The 18,207-nt window shown below is 45.5% G+C and overlaps 1 pseudogene across 1 annotated transcript; it reads left to right on the forward strand.

The window, feature by feature from the left end:
• Positions 1–12,859: 12,859 nt before the first annotated feature.
• Positions 12,860–15,132, forward strand: LOC308401593 (annotated as a pseudogene). Its single transcript has one exon. The product of its transcript is annotated as an uncharacterized misc_RNA (transcript).
• Positions 15,133–18,207: the final 3,075 nt, after the last annotated feature.

Genomic DNA, 18,207 nt, shown 5'->3' on the forward strand with positions numbered 1-18,207 from the left:
CTGCAGAGGGTCACAGCAAGTCTCAAAATGGTGACGGGTTGCTCAGCTTTTTATAGTCTCTAGTGGCCCCCACCTAGTCGTAAAAGACCAAACATTAACATTCTTTCTCTCTTACGGCGCCTAAGTTATGACCTCGGCAGTTGTTTCTCTGCTTTCTGTAAGGTGGGGGTGTGGAATGTGGTCTGTCTATCTCCCCTGTCTTAGACACAGAGTCTCCTGCTTACAACCTTCTTTTCATGATTCAACAATTAAGCATGTAATACATTCACAGCAGATCAAGGATACAGAGTGATGCACACTTATCTAATAAACTAATCAGTGAATATGTTCTTTTAACTCAAAAGTATAATGAGAACTAAACTACATACAGATCACACACTCTATATTAAAGGGTATAATATGATCTACAGCAGTATTCTAATTCAACTACTTTGATTACATATATAAGGTAACATATAATAACAGAATAATCTAATAATTCCCCCTTTTGATCTCTTAAAAGAGATCACTTATAAACTACACTCCAGGGTCGCAAGGTCCAGTTCTTCTTGGTCCTGAGGCCCTCTGTCCCCCTTTAACGGGTGGACCATATGTGGGATGACCTCTGTGTTCACGCAGTTCAGATGCAAGCAAAGTTAGACTTACGACCATAACAGCAGTTACAGATGACACTCCCATCACTCCCCAATTCTCCCACAGCTTTATTTTGGTGCTCCAGTTTTCCACCCCCTTTTTAATGTCACCTTATACCTTTCAAATGTACTTAGACTAGAACCTCTGTCTAAGGAGCTTTTAACCTTTATTTTTATTGCTGCAGCTACCAGTGTCTTCCAGTTGGGTGATTCTCAGCTTCTTTCTTCGACCTCCGGGGTTAGACCACCCTTTAGTCATTGCACAGTTCTGGGGATTATTCTGCCCCGATTTCAAACAAGGATCTGTGTGTTTTGGGGTCACCTCCGTGTCCCCCTTTTTGCCAAGAGCCTCTTGAACCTCGTTGGTCTGGTGTTCCTGGTTTTCGCCAGCCCCTTCATGGTTATTGCTGTGTTTGTGGGATCCATCTTCTCCAGGAGCCCAAACGCCATGACACTTGACCCCAGTTGCTGTCTCGGCAGTCCCTACATCTGTCTCTGCTGTGAAGGGTCCTCACATCTCCGTGTCCCTGTCTGGTGTCTGTTCCTTTCTCTGCAAGAGACAGAAAACCAAAACACCTCTCTCCCTAGCCTTGATAATCTAATATTGTTATCCATTGTTCTTCTAATGATTCAAATTTGGTTTAAAATATTATGTTCAGGACCTATTCTAATCATAATCTATGTGTGTGTAAAAGAAATCAAAAATTAGTGAACCCTTCCTAAGTCTAACACATTATAAGCTTAAGTGTCTGTGAAGGTTCTCAGTCATCCAGGTCATCGTAGTCAAAGGAGCTTGGAAAGAAAAGCGTCTGGACTTCTTTAAGTTGCTTGAAGACGTTTCACCTCTCATCCGAGAAGCTTCTTCAGTTCTAAGGTCAAATGGTGGAGAGTCCCAGATATAAACCTAGTGGTAGTGACCCCCCACAGAGGGACAAAAGGACCCCCTGATGATCCTCTAATCGCCTGAGCCAAGGTGTGAAACTGGGCGTGGGTCCCAATCAGCCAGAGTTTCGGGTGTGTTCATTGTGAAACCTGGCCCCACCTTGTCATGCGAATTCCTGAGGTCAGATGGCCCAGGATGTGAGTGGGCGTTAAGGCGTCTGGGAAGGGATCTCAAAACTGGATTATAGATGGCAGAGAGTTGGTGTCATAAACCCCCGCCTCTGTTCAAAGATGGTCGCTCACAGTGGACATAGATGGCTTCTTTCACTCCTCTTTCAAACCATCTGTCCTCTCTGTCCAAAATGTGAACATTGGCATCCTCGAAAGAGTGACCTTTATCCTTTAGATGCAGATGGACAGCTGAGTCTTGTCCTGTGGAGGTGGCTCTTCTGTGTTGTGCCATGCGCTTATGAAGTGGCTGTTTGGTCTCTCCAATGTAGAGGTCTGAGCATTCCTCGCTGCACTGTACAGCATACACCACATTGTTAAGTCTGTGTTTTGGCGTTTTGTCTTTCGGGTGAACCAGTTTCTGTCTGAGTGTGTTGCTGGGTCTGAAATACACTGGGATGTCATGCTTGGAGAAAACTCTCCTGAGTTTCTCTGATACACCGGCTACATAGGGGATGACAATGTTGTTGCGTCTGTCCTCCCTCGCTGGTGTCTGGTCTTCTTTTCTGTGCCTCTTTGCTGACTTTAAGAACGCCCATTTAGGATAGCCGCACGTTTTGAGTGCTTCCTTTACATGTGTGTGTTCCTTCTTTTTCCCTTCAGGCTTAGAGGGAACATGTTCTGCCCGGTGGTGTAGGGTCCTAATTACTCCAAGTTTGTGTTCCAAAGGGTGATGGGAGTCAAAGAGTCAAAGAGCCAGATCAAGATCAGCCAGACCCTGCAAGAACTGGAAATCCTTCTACCCTCTCCAATCTTAGAAGAGGTTTACAAGTTTGTGGACAAGGCTCAGCGGGCCCAACACTCTAAAGGAAAAGAAAGACAACGCAGGAAATTCCACACCTTGCTTTCAAAAACACACACTCCTCATCCTGAATCTACACAACCCAGAGAAGAAAACACACCTGAAGTCAGTCAGGAGAAATGGGTGAAGAACTTTTCAGACAGGATTCTCACTGAACCTGAAAAGAGAGTATTAGCCAAAGGACTCAATTTTGCCATTTCTCCACAACAGTTGCCCATAGTGGACCTCATCACAGCCACAGAATCTGCCATACGGATTAATAAATTATCACAGACAGAAGCAGAGCAAATCAGGATGAAAGTCTCAGCCACGCTCTCCAGTGCCAAAGTCCCTCCATCCAACCTCACAATACAGGAAAAGAAGGCCGTCGCTTCCCTGAGCAAAGACCACAACATCACTGTTTTACCAGCTGATAAGGGAAGATGCACCGTGGTCCTAAACACTACAGATTACCATACAAAGATCACTACTCTCCTCAGTGACGACAATACCTACGAAGCCCTAAAGCGAGACCCCACAAGCAGCTACAAAAAGAAAGTTATAGCTTGCCTTCAAGACTTTGAAAAGGACAAAATTATTGACCGCCTTACATATCACCGCCTTTACCCAGGAGATGCCATACCCTGCATCTATGGACTTCCAAAGATCCACAAGGAAGCTGTCCCACTCAGACCCATAGTCAGTAGCATAAACTCAGCCACTTACAACATTGCTAAACACCTTGCTACCATCCTTGCGCCTCTCGTGGGGAACACCCCACACCACATCAAGAACTCCACCGACTTCACCGACAAGGTCCAGAAACTTACCCTGGATCCAGATGAAACCATGGTGTCCTTTGATGTAGTCTCTCTCTTCACCTGCATACCCACCACGGAGGCCGTGGAGACTGTCAGAAAACGACTACAAGAAGACAGCTCCTTGGAGGACAGGACCAACTTCACACCCGATCAGATCTGCACACTGTTAGACCTCTGCCTCACCACTACATATTTCAAGTACAACGAAGGCTTTTACAGACAAAAACATGGCTGTGCCATGGGCTCCCCCGTGTCACCTATTGTAGCCAACCTTTACATGGAGGAAGTGGAAAGGAAGGCTCTTGGCTCTTTCAAAGGAAGAGTACCCAGCCACTGGTACAGATATGTGGACGACACCTGGGTCAAAATCAAGACACAAGAAGTGGAATCCTTCACTGCGCACATTAACGCTGTGGATAAGAACATCAAGTTCACCAGGGAAGACACAAAGGACAACTGTCTGCCTTTCCTGGACTGCGCCGTGCACATTGAAGAGAACGGCAAACTCAACATCGAAGTTTACCGGAAGCCCACACACACGGACCAGTACCTCCTCTTTGACTCCCATCACCCTTTGGAACACAAACTTGGAGTAATTAGGACCCTACACCACCGGGCAGAACATGTTCCCTCTAAGCCTGAAGGGAAAAAGAAGGAACACACACATGTAAAGGAAGCACTCAAAACGTGCGGCTATCCTAAATGGGCGTTCTTAAAGTCAGCAAAGAGGCACAGAAAAGAAGACCAGACACCAGCGAGGGAGGACAGACGCAACAACATTGTCATCCCCTATGTAGCCGGTGTATCAGAGAAACTCAGGAGAGTTTTCTCCAAGCATGACATCCCAGTGTATTTCAGACCCAGCAACACACTCAGACAGAAACTGGTTCACCCGAAAGACAAAACGCCAAAACACAGACTTAACAATGTGGTGTATGCTGTACAGTGCAGCGAGGAATGCTCAGACCTCTACATTGGAGAGACCAAACAGCCACTTCATAAGCGCATGGCACAACACAGAAGAGCCACCTCCACAGGACAAGACTCAGCTGTCCATCTGCATCTAAAGGATAAAGGTCACTCTTTCGAGGATGCCAATGTTCACATTTTGGACAGAGAGGACAGATGGTTTGAAAGAGGAGTGAAAGAAGCCATCTATGTCCACTGTGAGCGACCATCTTTGAACAGAGGCGGGGGTTTACGACACCAACTCTCTGCCATCTATAATCCAGTTTTGAGATCCCTTCCCAGACGCCTTAACGCCCACTCACATCCTGGGCCATCTGACCTCAGGAATTCGCATGACAAGGTGGGGCCAGGTTTCACAATGAACACACCCAAAACTCTGGCTGATTGGGACCCACGCCCAGTTTCACACCTTGGCTCGGGCGATTAGAGGATCATCAGGGGGTCCTTTTGTCCCTCTGTGGGGGGTCACTACCACTAGGTTTATATCTGGGACTCTCCACCATTTGACCTTAGAACTGAAGAAGCTTCTCGGATGAGAGGTGAAACGTCTTCAAGCAACTTAAAGAAGTCCAGACGCTTTTCTTTCCAAGCTCCTTTGATTATAAGCTTAAGTTTTACCATAGCTAAATTATTAAACACAGAAATAACGTCATAAGATGTTCATAAAACCATTGTTTGATGTTCGGACTCAACTCCCCCCTTTTTGACACACTCCCATGTGTCAATTCATTGGAGCTAGACAATTAAAAGAGAAGGTTAGTGACATCATATCTCAGAAAGTATCAGAAATTCTTCTCTCGAGTACCGTTGCTCCAGCCTTGTCATCCCTGAGGATCTTCAATCCCGGAAATTTCCCTTCTCCTCATGTAATAAAGTCTATCATCCTTCCATGCCCTGGTAACTGGTCCATCCAGAGCTGTAACATTTTGAAATGTACATACAACAAGCCAAACAAAAAGCTTGGTCACACCAACCCTTTTCTGCCCTGAAGATGTCCAACGCCATCTTAGTCTGGACCAGGGTTGTAATAGTTTTGCAATTTTCATTAGTTTTTATTTTTATTTAGGTTCGACTTCAGATTTTCAATTTTATATCAGTTTTAATCAGTTTTTATCAATTGTTTGCTAGTTTAGTTTAGTTTTGATTAGTTTCAGTTATAGTTTTAGTCGTGTCTGCAATAATTAAGTGTAGCAAAATCCCAGTCCCATCATATCAGTCATGCTCTTGTGCTTATCCTTGGGTATTGTGACTATTAACTCTTGCAGCACCGGGTGCTCCTAATTTTGGTTCAAGTGAATTTATAAACTTTGTGAAGGGAATTGACTCCTCTGCACACTGGAATAAACATAATCAACATGATCTACATTTTACTGCGTGTTATTTCACCATCTTATTGATTCAAATGCTCCATCCTTCTGTGGTTTGCGACATTATGTTTATCCACTCTGTCTCTAAATGTTTGAAGAATCTTCAAGTTTGGGGTCAAATTTTAAGAATTTGACCATAAGTGAAAGTTATGGTGTTATCACCCCCTTCGGGGCTTACCTTTCCCAGTTTTGATGATATTCCTCCCTATTCTTTGCAAATACCCCCTGTTGGTGGCGAGAAACTGTTGGTGTGGTCAAGTGGGTGCTATAGAAACAAAAGCTCAGGACAGAACAGTTATCAGTAATGTACTTCATACAAATTTTGCATATGTTTTATTTCATATTGATCCTCTGAGTGTAATGGTACATTTTAATTTGAATTTATCCAAACTAAACACAATAGGTTTTTCTTTCTCTACTTTGCTCTTGTTCTTTTGCAGTACCACATCCTATCAAATGTCCCTGTCGATTATATTCTACTTTTAATAACTTACTATTTCAAGCGAGAACCTAAATCACGTGGCCCAATGTTTATTATTGCATATCTCTATTCTGAATGTGGCAAGTCATTCATAGGTATTGTTAAAGTTTTGGCGATTTTCCTCTATAAAATTTAATTGACTTTTTTACAGTGGCCTGCTGTGGTTAATAGTAACATATTCCAGTCATGAGTGATATCAATAGTTTTCTCCACTGTAGCATTTGGCATTCCCAATAATATAACATGATACCTTAATCAAAACACAGCTAATATAGCACAGTTTTCTTAATGCAAACATCAGTAACTCAGACTCAGCAACCAAAGTGTTAAGTCTGCAGTTCATACTTATGTGAAGCTACAGTCTCCTCCTCCAGTCTCTCTTATCCTCCTGCTCCTGAAAAAACAAAACAAAGCGAAGCATCCACCCTTCTCTTGTCCGCTGGGTGAATTGTTTATTGGCATTTACTAATCCTAAAGTGGGTGCAGTCATTGTCTCAGTATCAAGTCAGTCAAAACTTTTAGTCGTCAGTCCATCACAGTCCATTCACATGCATTCATCCACACACATTCATACCAGATTTTGCTGATAACGGAGTCTCCCTATTCGAGCCTCCATCACCAGCAAGATGACGTCATCATTTTAAAAGGAAAACAATTCTTTGTTCTTTTGTTCTGGATTGACTCGCTGCAATCCTTTTAGACTCAGGACTTCTCATATGATCAGTGTCCCCTATACGTGAATTCCTCCCAAGCCAATTACAATCATGGAGAAACACACTTTGCAACTGTTTTTGTAAGAATATTTCATAGCGCTTTAAATTTCAATCTTTCAGGCCTGGTTTAAAGAGCTGATTGTTAAATCATGAACTCACAAAATATCAACATATCACCACCGGTGGATCACACCTCTCAGATTTTCTTATCTCAGTGCACTGTAACAAAAACGAAAACAGACATAACCAACAAAATACTACTAAAATAACACAAACTAGGGCCCGTTGCAGACATGTCCAGCATAAAACTATCCCTCTCTCGCTTACGAGAAAGAACACAAGCCAAAGCTCACTGATAACATCAAGCTAGCGCTAAGCAAAGCCACAAAATCAACCAGAAATTCACAGGAACGTTTTGCTTCCTGCCGGGACAATATTGTGTGGGAATGAGAAGCTCAGGTGCCGTAACACCTTTTGTTCCTCCTTGAATTAGATCTCAATCACAGAAAATGCCGTACTCCAACCTAAACTTACACTGTTAATTCATCATTTTCACTCTGTGCCACTGTTCCTCATCAGGGCTGTGTGAAGCACAGCAAAGAATTCAGTCAAGGCCTTGAGCCATAAACATACATCACGCACAGACATTGTTTTCATAACCAAACCGTTTTAGACCTTATTCCTAAAATCTACATAAATGCCCTCTGAGTGACATATAACACATTCTAAGTAATCAATGGTAATCAATGGCTCCTCATAAAAATTATGCATTGGGATGTTTGTGTGCAGCATTTTGCATATCAGCATAAGCAAAGCATTCTTCATTGCACCAGCGTGTATGTGTATGTGTGCATCACTCTTCATTGCACAAGCGTGTGCATGTGTATGTGTGTGTGCATCACTTCTCAGTGGATCAGCATTCCAATGTGTGTGTGAGTGTGTGTATGTGTGTGTGTGTCATTTCTCACTCAATCAACGAGTGCACATGTATTCATGTGTGTATTTCACTTCATTCTGAATCTGTGTGTGTGTAGACGTGTGTGTGTGTGTTTGTTCATCACTTTCCTGTTCTGGTGTTCTGGGTAAACCACGGCCTGAAGCATGCCCTGGGGTCCTGCCCTCCTCCTTTTCAGTTTGTTTGCGACCATTGCTGCTGCTGCTGCTCAAAGTTCAGTCCGTCCTGGTTCTGAGCCCAATTGGGGCAGTCCTTTCTCCAGTGTCCATGCTCACCGCAGGTGAAACCTGCATCTTCTCCTGTGTTTTTTTGTCCATTCTGAGGTGCCTTCTGTCCTCAGTTACTCCTCCTGTCCCGGTCACGCCCTTTTTGCTGCCCGATCATCCGTGTTGGTCCATCACTGTCCTGCACAGTGTAAATGCAGCATTATCAAGGTCAGCATTCTTTTGCTCAGCCTTACTTTTCCTTCAGGCTTGGCGGGCTTCTCGTCACAGCTCTGTCAGCTGACGCAGTCTGGGAATTTTCCCCCGTGTAGTGAAACGGGCCTTAGGTCTAGTGCTCTCCGTCTCTGCTGCATGAGATCACATTCCTGCAGCACTGTTGACATTTTCAGGTCGTTGTTGTGGGTCCAGCTGTTGCAGCATTTGGTCAGGGTCACGTATGGAGGAGAGCAGGAGTCCAGTCAGCCTCGGCTTTCAGGGCCGGCAAAGCAGCCTGTAATTAAATATATATAGAGAAAAACAAAAAACAAAAACAGACAAAAAACAAAAGCAAACGAACAGGAAAATGATGTTGTGTTGGCTGTATTTCAACGAGAGGGGAGAAACACCGGGACCAGGCCCTGTGTCAGCCTTCTCTCCCCCTTTTTTTTTTTTTTTTTTTCTCACCCTATAATCAACTCATGACCCGCCAAGCTGACAGGACAACACAGGTACATATTAAAATTCTTAAGATCATGTTTAAAAGCCCAAAAATGGACTTTTCTTTCATTCAGTAATCACTTGTATTAATCAATCAGCAGAAAACATGTCACAATTTGAATCTTTTAACCCCTAAATTTGTCGTGTCTTCACTGGTTGGTCAGACCAGTGTCTTTTTCTTTGAAGTTAAATTGTTGTCCTGCAACCCAGAGAGTTTATTTGTCAGTAATGTATTTATCCTTTAACAACAGGTGTATGTTAAGTTTCGCTGCTTTAGCCTTGCTGGAAAATCTTCACGTGTTCATGAGTGTAAGCTGTTTCTTCATTGCGTGTGTATGCATTTGTAGGCAGGCAGGTTAATTTGATCTTTTTTTCAAACTAGGCGTTACCTTAAAAGGAGCCTTTCTCTCAGATTTCTCTGCTTGTGTATGTTTTTGTTTCACCTTTTTGTTGTGATGCTCCGGACGCCTTCCCAACCTCCACAAGTCCGTTGGCCCCAATTTTATGTGTTAAAACTTCTCTTAATTTCTCCTCTAATTCTCTCCTCGCTGCTGTCTTTTTCACAGCTGCTGATTCTTACTGGGTGTGGCTCCCATTACTTATAATTTTGCTTCGGCCGCTGTGCTTGTGGGGGCAGTTGGTCCAGGTCCGCAGCTTCCTGTATTAACACACTAAGAGATTTATTTAATTTCATTTTCATCACTGTTAAACAGATAAGCAGGCAACACGCCTACCTTGACAGCGTAAACTGCACGCCAGTCTCCCAACACATTCCTCTCTCTACTCCTCCATAATTCTCCACTACACACCTCTTACTATCTCTCTTTTTTATTTTTTTATTTTTTTATTACACCACAGAGTAATACACCCAATTATGCCCGTCTATCTCTATGTGGCTCCAAATTCCCTCTTTATTTAATTTCACACTCGTCAGGGGACAGGCACACAACAATTTCAACCACTGAAACGAGGAATTCAACCTTTTTATATTTCACCTATGATAGAACTCAACCTTAGATGTAAAAGCATTCTCTTGTTCTATTCCAGAATAAATGTGAACCCGTGATTACACGGTCGTTCCAGTGTTATTCTGTAGCTATGCGGGGGTCCTCACCTCCCCAAGTCACCACCTCGGCATCCGGACGCCGCCGGGCCTGCCCGCGCGTCCACGAACAGGAGGGTTGCCACTCCTAGGACAAAATTATTTTCCACAGGTACACTAGGCGTCAACCTTAGATCTTAAAGCATCCTCTTCGCACTAGTGTCCTCCTATTCAAACACATCAACCGTCACTGTCACTGTGTTTCACGCTTCCCCCACAGAAACACACTCAGAGCGCGCCTCACACACTCAAAACAGTGAGACCCACAGAGAGCGCTTTTCTTCAGCAGAAATTTGCACAGAAACCTCTGAGCTCAACTGTTAGAATTCTTTTGATGCACAACAACCATAGACCAAAATACCCCTTTCTCTGCGCTTATGGCCGCCACAACGGGGCAAAATCGCATCATAAAAGTGATGCCTGCGTCCCCTGAAGTTATACCAGACACCATAAACCAGGTTTTGCTCTATGTACTTCTTGGCAAGTAAAATTTTACTTTGTTTTATGACCGCAGCCCTTGAGACTCGACTGACGCCATAAACCACCGTCAAACCTCTCTTCAATGTACTAAAACCAGCACCAACCACTACTGCACTTCACGGCCGCACCACCGGAACACGGCCGTATCATAAACCAAACCTACGGATGTGTTTCGCTTTCGCGTTGCCAGTGTTTAACCGCACCGTGAGCCAGCATCTGCTTTTCCTTAAATCAACTTCTATTTCATAGCCGGCAAGAGCCAGGACTTAACCGACACCATAAACAAACTTCAAAACCTCGACTTCAATGTACTGAACTAATGGCCGCGTCTCCAGAAGAAATTCTAATGTATTATTGCTACAGAAGCCAGTCTTAGACAAAATTAAATGTGGAAGGTAAAGTGGCTGCAACTAGTCCAACGTAGTATGTTATTAGTATCTCGGTAGAAGCAGTTTACTGCAACTAGTCCAACGTAGTATGTTATTAGTATCTCGGTAGAAGCAGTTTACTGCAACTAGTCCAACGTAGTATGTTATTAGTATCTCGGTAGAAGCAGTTTATTTAACACACTGGAATTCAGCCTCAACTTATGTTGTTAGTATCTTGCGCCAAAAACCAGACACTGTATCTTCACAGTTACATGTGAAGATACATGTAACTCAGTGAACAGATTAATTTGGAAAGCCCAATATGCACATTTGGTATTCATAATACAACAGGCTGTGCTTACCTTTTTATATTTGGACCGGTCCTCTGTTCACCTCGCCTCACGATCTCACCAAAGGCCAAATCTGCCCCTCCTCAGCACACCAAAGATTCGGGTCACACGGCACCAAGTTGTTGAAATCTCCCAATTCTTTGAATCTTTGGGCTGAAGGAAGGACAATACTCGGTGTATAAATGCTCAATCAACAATCATTTATTTCCATACAATTCAACACTTAAGAGCATAAGAACCATCATGATGGGGAGACCTGCCTGCAGAGGGTCACAGCAAGTCTCAAAATGGTGACGGGTTGCTCAGCTTTTTATAGTCTCTAGTGGCCCCCACCTAGTCGTAAAAGACCAAACATTAACATTCTTTCTCTCTTACGGCGCCTAAGTTATGACCTCGGCAGTTGTTTCTCTGCTTTCTGTAAGGTGGGGGTGTGGAATGTGGTCTGTCTATCTCCCCTGTCTTAGACACAGAGTCTCCTGCTTACAACCTTCTTTTCATGATTCAACAATTAAGCATGTAATACATTCACAGCAGATCAAGGATACAGAGTGATGCACACTTATCTAATAAACTAATCAGTGAATATGTTCTTTTAACTCAAAAGTATAATGAGAACTAAACTACATACAGATCACACACTCTATATTAAAGGGTATAATATGATCTACAGCAGTATTCTAATTCAACTACTTTGATTACATATATAAGGTAACATATAATAACAGAATAATCTAATAGTCCCTACCCTCACCTATGGCCACGAGCTGTGGGTAGTGACCAAAAGAACGAGATCGCGGATACAAGCGGCAGAAATGAGCTTCCTCCGAAGGGTGGCTGGCCTCTCCCTTAGAGATAGGGTGAGAAGTTCGGCCATCCGGGAGGGGCTCAGAGTAGAGCAGCTGCTGCTCCACATCGAAAGGAGCCAGCTGAGGTGGTTCGGGCATCTGACAAGGATGCCCCCTGGGCGCCTCCTGGGTGAAGTGTTCCAGGCATGTCCCACCGGGAGGAGGCCCCGGGGCAGACCCAGGACACGCTGGAGAGATTATATCTCTCGGCTGGCCTGGGAACGCCTTGGTATTCCCCCGGATAAGCTGGAGGAGGTGGCTGGGGAGAGGGAGGTCTGGGCCTCTTTGCTTAGGCTGCTGCCCCGCGACCCGGCCCCGGATAAAGCGGATGAAGATGGATGGATGGAATTATCCTCATTCAAAAGTCATGTAAGAACCTCATTGGTTTACGGAATTCTGATGTCACAGGCTTCTAAAGCTTTGATCCTTTGAAGCTTTGATCCTCATGAATTCTTAAGTAGGGGTGAGGAGGTACAACTTTTAGTCCGTTATTTGCAGCACTTATGTTAGCAGCATTCAAACGTTCACCAGTAAAGCATTTTCAAACATTTGGATCCTTTTCGTACTCATGGTATACAGACTCCAACATGTCTCAGAAAGAGCAAGAAAGACAAGAAGCTGACCCCAGCTCTATTCCATGGTATGAGTCCCTAGACCCTTACATCAGCTCTCTTCCTTGGGACAAACACGTAGAATTAGAGGAAAAGCGATTGGAAGAAATGGAGAAGGAAAATCTCATGAACAGAGAAAAGATTAAGATCCTGACAGAAGAAAATGAGAGAAAGAGTGCTGAATTAGAAAAATTATCCTACCAGCTTCAGGAAAGGGAAGGTATTATTGAGGAGAAACAATGGGCTCTCCAAGATAAGAAGAATCACGAGCTCCAAGAAAAGCTTGATGAAGCTCTAGAAAAAATTAAAGATCTGCTCCAAAATGAGAAAAAAGAGAGCATTAAAGGGGATAAAATGCTCAAGAAGAATCAGGAGCTCCAAGAAAAGCTTGATGGAGCTCTGGAAAAAAATAAAGATCTGCTCCAAAAGGAGAAAAAAGAGTGCATAAAACAGGAAAACATGGTCAAGAAGAATCAGGAGCTCCAAGGGAAGCTTGATGAAGCTCTGGAAAAACTGAAAGAAATCCACCAAGAATAGAAGCAACAGTCCACACAGCAGAGAGACATGCAGAGCAAACTCCAAGCCATGGAGGAAAAATACAAAGCGCTGCAGGTGAAACATGACAAAACTCTGCACAAAAGTCAACAGTTGCTTCAAGACAAGAAGAAAATGGAAACGAAACAGAAGGAAATGGACTCCAAGCTTGACGAGATGGAGGAAAAACACAGTTTGCTCCAAATCAAGCTTGATAAAACAGTGCACTGAAATAAAGAGTTCATTCAAGAGAGAGAGGAACAAGAAATGCTCGAGAAAGAAACGGACTCCAAGCTTGAAGTCTTGGGAGAAGAACTGAAAATGCTCCAAATAACTCTTGAGGAAACACTGCTCAAAAACAAAGAGTTGCTTCACGAGAAAGACCAACAGAAAATACAAAAGGAAGAAATGGATTGCAAGCTGAGGCACATCAAGAAACAGAATGAAGGCTTGCAAGTGATGCTTGATGAAGCTCTGGAGAGAAATAAAGAGTTGCTTCACGAGAAAGACCAACAGAAAATACAAAAGGAAGAAATGGATTGCAAGCTGAGGAACATCGAGAAACAAAATGAAGGCTTGCAAGTACTACTCGATGAAGCTCTGGAGAGAAATAAAGAGATCCTCCAAGACAGGAAACAAGAGCCCGTAGAGCAGAGAGACCTGCAGAGCAAACTCCAAGCCATGGAGGAAAAATACAAAGCGCTGCAGGTGAAACATGACAAAACTCTGCACAAAAGTCAACAGTTGCTTCAAGACAAGAAGAAAATGGAAACGAAACAGAAGGAAATGGACTCCAAGCTTGACGAGATGGAGGAAAAACACAGTTTGCTCCAAATCAAGCTTGATAAAACAGTGCACTGAAATAAAGAGTTCATTCAAGAGAGAGAGGAACAAGAAATGCTCGAGAAAGAAACGGACTCCAAGCTTGAAGTCTTGGGAGAAGAACTGAAAATGCTCCAAATAACTCTTGAGGAAACACTGCTCAAAAACAAAGAGTTGCTTCACGAGAAAGACCAACAGAAAATACAAAAGGAAGAAATGGATTGCAAGCTGAGGCACATCAAGAAACAGAATGAAGGCTTGCAAGTGATGCTTGATGAAGCTCTGGAGAGAAATAAAGAGTTGCTTCACGAGAAAGACCAACAGAAAATACAAAAGGAAGAAATGGATTGCAAGCTGAGGAACATCGAGAAACAAAATGAAGGCTTGCAAGTACTACTCGATGAAGCTCTGGAGAGAAATAAAGAGATCCTCCAAGACAGGAAACAAGAGCCCGTAGAGCAGAGAGACCTGCAGAGCAAACTCCAAGCCATGGAGGAAAAATACAAAGCGCTGCAGGTGAAACATGACAAAACTCTGCACAAAAGTCAACAGTTGCTTCAAGACAAGAAGAAAATGGAAATGAAACAGAAGGAAATGGACTCCAAGCTTGACAAGATGGAGGAAAAACACAGATTGCTCCAAATCAGGCTTGATAAAAAAGTGCATGGAAATAAAGAGCTGCTTCAAGAAAAAGACCAACAGAAAATACAACAGGAAGAAGAAAGACTTAATCTCCAGAGGAAAAATCAAGCACTCCAAGAATTGTATAACGAAACGAAGTACAAAACAACTGTACTGGAAGAAGAAAGAAAAAACTGGAAAAACAATGCTCAGCGATGCAGAGTAGCATCAATGAGATGCTGAGAAAAAATACCGAACTTGAGGAACTTTCTAAGACATTGAAGTACAAAAACACTGAAATCCAGGCGCAAAAGCAAGAACAACAGAAAACACATAAAGACCTGCAGTGTAGACTTCAAGAAACCCAGAAGAGAAAGCAGCAGCTGGAAGACATGCACACAGATGTGCACAAGGCAAAGCGAATAGAGGAGGCAACAGTTAAAGAACTGAAAGACAAGCTTAAAGAAAAACAAGATTAATTAGAAGACATGGTGAAAAGATGCAACAAACGAGAAAGAAAACGCAGAAACAATCGATGAGCTGAAAACCCTCATCATTGAAAAAAAAAGTGCTCGTGGAAGAGTATTTGAAAAAGAAGAAAAAACGCTTCCACTGGTTCTGGAGGAGGGGCACTGCTGCTTCTCACCTGATGTAACCTCGTCTTCCTCCACCTCTATTCCATCTTCATTTCCCCCCTTCCCCTCCCTCCTTTTACTTTTTTCACCCTCACCCCCCGACCAGTCCCGGCAGTTGACTGCCCCCTCCTGAGCCTGGTTCTGCCATAGGTTTCTCCTTTAGGTTTCTTTCACTTTAAAAGGAGTTTTTCCTATCCACTGTCGCCTGGTGCTTGCTCAGAGGGGATTGTTGGGGTTTTCTCTCATCTCTCTCTTTCATTCTTTCTATCCCCCCATTCCCCCCCCCCCTTCTGCCTTTTCCTTTACCCAATAAACACAATTGCGCACATTTTACATGTGTTTGAAAAATGTCTTCATTCAACAATAATTCATCCTAGGTATAAAAACAAGAAATAGGTAATAGCTGCATGTGTGTTTGTGTGTGTGCATAATATACATACTTGTTTCCCAGAAAGAATTAATACTAGATGGATAGAGACAGGTTTTAAAGACTAGAAATGAAAACATGTGAGTCCTGTCTGTCACGGTCTGCGGAGGCAGACCGTGCGGAAATGTGTGTGGTGGACCCAGGAGCGAACACAAGCGAGGATGCAGGAGTGGAGTTAAACAAAAGCGAGCCTTTTATTCTGGCTGATGAAAGGAACAAAACAGAGTGAGGGCAGCATAAGAGTAATAGTTCAAACAGAAACCTAAACTGGACATAAACTAAGGAAAAGCTATAGCTGGAGATACGGAACACAGGGGGTGGTAACACAGACGACGCGACACAGACTACATGAAACACAGAGACTAAATACACAAGAGGGATGATCAGGGGAAGTTGCCACACATGGGAACACAGCTGACACAGATAAACATAACAAGACATGGCAGGAGTAAACAACACTGACGGGAGACTGTCAAAGTAAAACAGGAAGTACACAGGTGCAAACAGGAGGAGAGAGAGAGCGCGGGCATAGTGGGCTGGGGAAACATGGAATGAAACAAGGAGGGGAGATGAGGGCTCACAGATACATAGAGGGGCACACAGGGGATAAAAGTCACAAGGGGAAGTCAAATAAGGAACAACACAACAGGACAACTTAGGAAACATGGCCTAAATAAGGAACGAAATACAAAAATATAAGAAACTAAGAATACTGGGCCCACATGGCCCAGGACCATGACATCACCCCCCCCTCAAGGGCTGGCTCCAGACAGCCCAAACACAGGAAAACAAAAACCAAACAGAAAACGACCCAGGGCGGAGGGCTCGGAACAGAAAACAAAAAGGAAAGCACAGCTCAGTTCAGGGGGCCGGCCGTGCACAAGGCAACGGCGACGACGTGGAAACAGTTCAGGGGGCCGGCCGTGCTCAAGGCAACGGCGGCGACGAAGGAGACGACGGAGCAGTTCAGGAGGCCGGCCGCGCGGAAGGCGGCGGCGGCGAAGGAGACGGAGCAGTTCAGGAGGCCGGCCGCGCGGAAGGCAGCGTCGGCGTCGGCGACGGAGCAGTTCAGGAGGCCGGCCGCGCGGAAGGCAGCGGCGGCGGCGGCGAAGGAGTTGACGGAGCAGTTCAGGAGGCCGGCCGCGCGGAAGGCAGCGGCGGCTCTCCAGTGTTAGGCGTGCTGGCCATGGCCCGGTGGCCACAGGACCAGACAAGGCAGGACCAGACGAGGCAGGACCAGGCGAGGCAGGACCAGGCGAGGCAGGACCAGGCGAGGCACAGGCTGAAGCTGGACCAGACGAGGCAGGACCAGACGAGGCAGGACCAGACGAGGCACAGGCTGAAGCTGGACCAGACGAGGCAGGACCAGACGAAGCACAGGCTGAAGCAGGACCAGACGAGGCAGGACCAGACGAAGCACAGGCTGAAGCAGGACCAGACGAAGACTCTGAGGCAGGGCCAGACGAGGACGAAGACTCTGAGGCAGGGCCAGACGAGGACGAAGACTCTGAGGCAGGGCCAGACGAGGACGAAGCAGGAGCCGAGGCTGGACCAGGCGACGGCGAAGCAGGGGCTGAGGCCCGAAGCCGGACCAGGCGGAGCAGAAGCAGATGGTGGCTGGACGGGCTCCTCGGGCCCTCCAGCTGACGTGGCATGAGGCCGGACGGGCTCCTCGGGCCCTCCAGCTGACATGGCATGAGGCTGGTGTGGTTCTCCGGAACCACCAGCAGACGAGGAAGGCTGCTGGATGGGCTCCTCGGACCCCCCAGCGGAGACAGGAGGCTGAACAGGCCCCTCGGACCCTCCAGCAGAGACGGGAGGCTGAACGGGCCCCTCGGACCCTCCAGCGGAGACGGGAGGCTGAACGGGCCCCTCGGACCCTCCAGCGGGGACGGGAGGCTGAACGGGCCCCTCGGACCCTCCAGCGGAGACATGAGGCTGAACGGGCCCCTCGGACCCTCCAGCGGAGACATGAGACTGAACGGGCCCCTCGGACCCTCCAGCGGAGACATGAGGCTGAACGGGCCCCTCGGACCCTCCAGCGGAGACATGAGACTGAACGGGCCCCTCGGACCCTCCAGCGGAGACGGGTGGCTGAACGGGCCCCTCGGACCCTCCAGCGGAGACGGGTGACTGAACGGGCCCCTCGGACCCTCCAGCTGACGAGACATGAGGCTGGACGCGTTCACCTGACATCTTACAGTTAACAGTCCAGAAGCAAACAGGTGTCAGATGTCCTGAGGCACAGACCAGCTCATTCACTTCAAGACTCATGTAGGCTGACATAACAGGCTCTAAAACAGAAAGTCCTGCTTCTATATTCCTCCCTTCAGTCTCGAGCAATGACAGAGCTTGACGGCCCAGATAAGCCGGGTCAGCCACAGGGAAAACAAGGACTACAAACATTCCCCAGAAAAACACGACTTAAGCCTTCACGGATAAGCTCCTGGGCAAACATGAAATGTTCAGGAATGAATCTGGGCGATGAGAACTGACCAGCATGATGGCGGTAAGTGTTATATTGACTAGGAACCATGTGTGAGGTGGACTGTAACTCAAGGGTGTTATGTAGTGTGTATGGTGAAATGGGTACGGCTAATGCTGTGCTAGCATTCCTAGCTGAGACGGGTGATGTTACACAGGTCATGTTACCCTGATTTGAC

The sequence above is a fragment of the Rhamphochromis sp. 'chilingali' genome (genome assembly GCF_963969265.1).
Source record: "Rhamphochromis sp. 'chilingali' genome assembly, chromosome: 8".
In the NCBI taxonomy this organism is placed as follows: Eukaryota; Metazoa; Chordata; class Actinopteri; order Cichliformes; family Cichlidae; genus Rhamphochromis; species Rhamphochromis sp. 'chilingali'.